A 3,491-nucleotide genomic window follows, 5' to 3' on the forward strand; every position below is an offset into this window, starting at 1 on the left:
CATTAGGTCATAAGTCTGTGGGTACATTGATCTGGCCGAAGTCGACGCGTGGCGACGGAGGAATGCCCGTGATCCCGAGAGCAAAACAGGTGTGACTTCGTAGCGCACACCCCCGACGGTAATAACCAAAAAATGGTCGCCATTAAAGCTCCCATTGTCGTAGAATTTCATCACCAAATCCTTGGAATAAAGCCCTCCATTAGCATATAGCAAGTACTCCCATCCTCTAGAGTGAATTTCATTATCAAAGAATGGAGCAAACATCCCGTTTTCAAACAAATTTCCAAAAAAATTCTCCACACAAATACGCTGTTATTGGCCATCACTGGTCTTAGGGAGAGGCTGTATATTGATTAATGATGAGGGGAAGAAATGGGAGTTCTTGTGAAAGGGAATTGTGGTCGGAGTTGTAAAGAGTGTAGCGAGACACGGATATAGTGTGGGCTGTCGCGTGCGAGACTAAAGCGAGAGGAGCAAGATCCGGTTTTTGGGAAGAAGAAGGATGTAAAAATTGACGCGTGTTTTCGGGTTTTTCGTGTTTAAATGAACCGAGAATTCGATATTTTGGTTGGGCCAAAAAAATTTCCCAAGCCCAAATCAAGCCTAAAGCCCAATTTAAACCTAAAAAATCTAAATGCTTACCCACGACTCGTTTGGACTCTAAATTGGACGAATGAGATATCGAAACGATCGGCATGAAAAATGTTATCCAATTGTATGAGTCATTCTTGAAGGTCACAAGAGTTTTTGAAAAGAAGGAGAGTGTTTTATTTATAAACAAGGGTTTTATTTATATACAAGGGAGATATACGTGAAAAACACTGGATGTCCAGAAGAGTCACCATCTTAAATCATAGACAACTGTCATGTCGGCTCTGGAGCGAACCCAATCCAGCCAGACTATGGCTTTACCTCTATGTATTATGGGGTTAGGGGCAGGACAATACCATCCTGGACCGTGCGCGCTACAGTCTAATAAAATTTCCCTTATTACATACGGCTATCCTCAAACCGCCCCAAGGGAACTCAAAGTAACCAATTCTAGGGTTGGTCTGGTGGAATCCATTACCCGTGTGTGTTCCAAGTATGCAACATCTGAGGTTGGACACGAATCTCATGTGCAAAACTTAATGCAAAGGGAAAAGGCAACAATATAAACATATCTACAAGGTGAGTCTTTTAACGTTAGATCCTCAAGAATAGTCGGGTCTTTTAACGTCAGATTCTCAAGACGAATCCCAACCTGTGGGAGGAATGGCACGGCGACGAAGATTATCCTGCGCAGCTGGTGTCAGACAAAAGTATACCTTAAACTGGCTAGTATCGGATAGGAAGTCAAGACCTAGACGGAAAGGTGTTTGACAATGCATACACCAGCCCATCCTTCGTGCACGTCGTTTACGAGCAAAAGTACTACGACCATTCCCTATTCGTGATAAGTGAGACTTACACCATATAATTAGCTGAAGTTCGCGAGGTAAAGAGTAGAAAAGGGAAGAGAAGGAAGGAGGTGAAATTTTAGGTACCCATCGTTTACCGAAAAGCACGTTTGCTCGTGTTGTAGAAGACATTTATACTCAGTTCTGAAATAGAGTTTTCGTGGACTACGGTTCCGGTACTTGCAACCACACACTTCAAAGAACTATGGAGATCATAAGATAGAAGATGACCCGGCTACCAAAATGGCGTACCCTCTATAGAAACAAGATTGAGTACGCCAAAAGAAACATCTAGTCTGTGTAGACCGGATCCTGAAGAAGAGTCTGTTCAACATCTGGTGAGCGTAATTCGTGGTAATGTTTTAGGCGTTGTCCATTGACTTGAAATTATTTGTTATCTTGTGGATTAAGCAAAGAGATTGCCCCATAATGTTTCACAGTGACACAATGAAAGGACGGACCATCGTGTTTTCAATTTACCGGAAAAATGTATAATCACAGGTTATGCAAGAAAAACTTTTGGCCAATTTTAAAATCCTTACACAAAATGTGCTTGTCGTGCACTCTTTTCATATTGGCTTTGTAAGATTTCGAGAGATCATAAGCATCACTCCGAATCTCCTCAAGCTCATTTAAACTGCAGTTTTAAACTTTTAAAGCTGCCTCGATGATATTGTAATTGAAATTGAGGCTTTTGATGGCCCAAAGGGCACGATGCTCAAGTTCAACTGGCAGATAACAAGGTTTTCCAAAAATAATGCGGTAAGGAGACATCCCTATAGGTGTCTTAAATGCTGTTCGGTATGCCCACAAGGCATCCGATAAGCGGAGAGACCAGTCCTTTCTTGATGGGTTGACAGTTTTCTCCAGAATAGACTTTATCTTTCTGTTGGAGATTTCCACTTGCCACTCGTTTGTGGGTGATATGGAGTAGCAACCTTGTGAGTAACTCCATATTTTTTCATTAAAAACCCAAAAAATTTATTACAAAAATGTGTACCCCCATCACTGATGATAGCTTTAGGGACACCAAAACGAGAGAAAATGTTTTCTTTAACAAATTTCACGGCAGTCTTATGGTCATTTAAGCGACATGCAAGTGCCTCAATCCATTTGGACACATAGTCTACAACGACTAAAATGTATAGAAAACCTTGAGAAATAGGGAAAGGTCCCATAAAATCAATGCCCCAAACATCAAAAATTTCCACAATCAAGATAGGATTTAGGGGCATCATATTTTGTTTGGTAATTAGACCTAGGTGTTGACAACGAATGCAAGCTAAGCAATGTTCGTGTGCATCGCGAAAAAGGGTAGGCCAGTAAAAACCACATTGTAATACCTTGGCCGCATTTTTCTTTCCACTAAAATGACCTCCGCAAGATTGTTCATGGCAAAAGGATAATACGTCGGTGTGCTCCCAGTCGGGAATGCAGCGACGAATGAGTTGGTCGGAACAATACTTAAAGAGGTAGGGGTCATCCCAAAAATAATATTTTACAGTGGATAAGAACTTTTTATGATCAGGACGTGACCAAGAGGAAGGAACTTCCTCAGTAACTAGGTAGTTAACGATATCCGCATACTATGGAGATGAGAAAATAGAGTACAAATATTCGTCTGAGAATGAATCACAGATGGCTTCAGAATCACTATCAATGTCACCAACCAGCCTTGATAAATGGTCGGCCACGACATTTTCAGTTCCTTTCTTGTCCTTGATTTCCAGGGTGAATTCTTGTAAGAGAAGGATCCAACGGAACAATCGTTGTTTTGCATCCTTTTTTGCGAGTAAGTACCGAAGTGCGGCATGGTCAGTATATACGATGGTGGATGTTCCAACTAGGTAAGGGCGAAACTTATCCAAAGCATAGACAACAGCTAGGAACTCTTTCTCAGTTGTTGTGTAATTACGTTGAGCGTCATTAAGAGTTTTACTAGCGTAGTAAATGACAACGGGTTTGTCATCACGTCGTTGCCCTAGTACGGCACCAATAACAAAGTCGCTAGCGTCACACATTAGTTCGAATGGTTGAGACCAATCAGGGGGT

Source organism: Coptis chinensis, chromosome 6, assembly GCF_015680905.1.
Source record: "Coptis chinensis isolate HL-2020 chromosome 6, ASM1568090v1, whole genome shotgun sequence".
NCBI lineage: Eukaryota > Viridiplantae > Streptophyta > Magnoliopsida > Ranunculales > Ranunculaceae > Coptis > Coptis chinensis.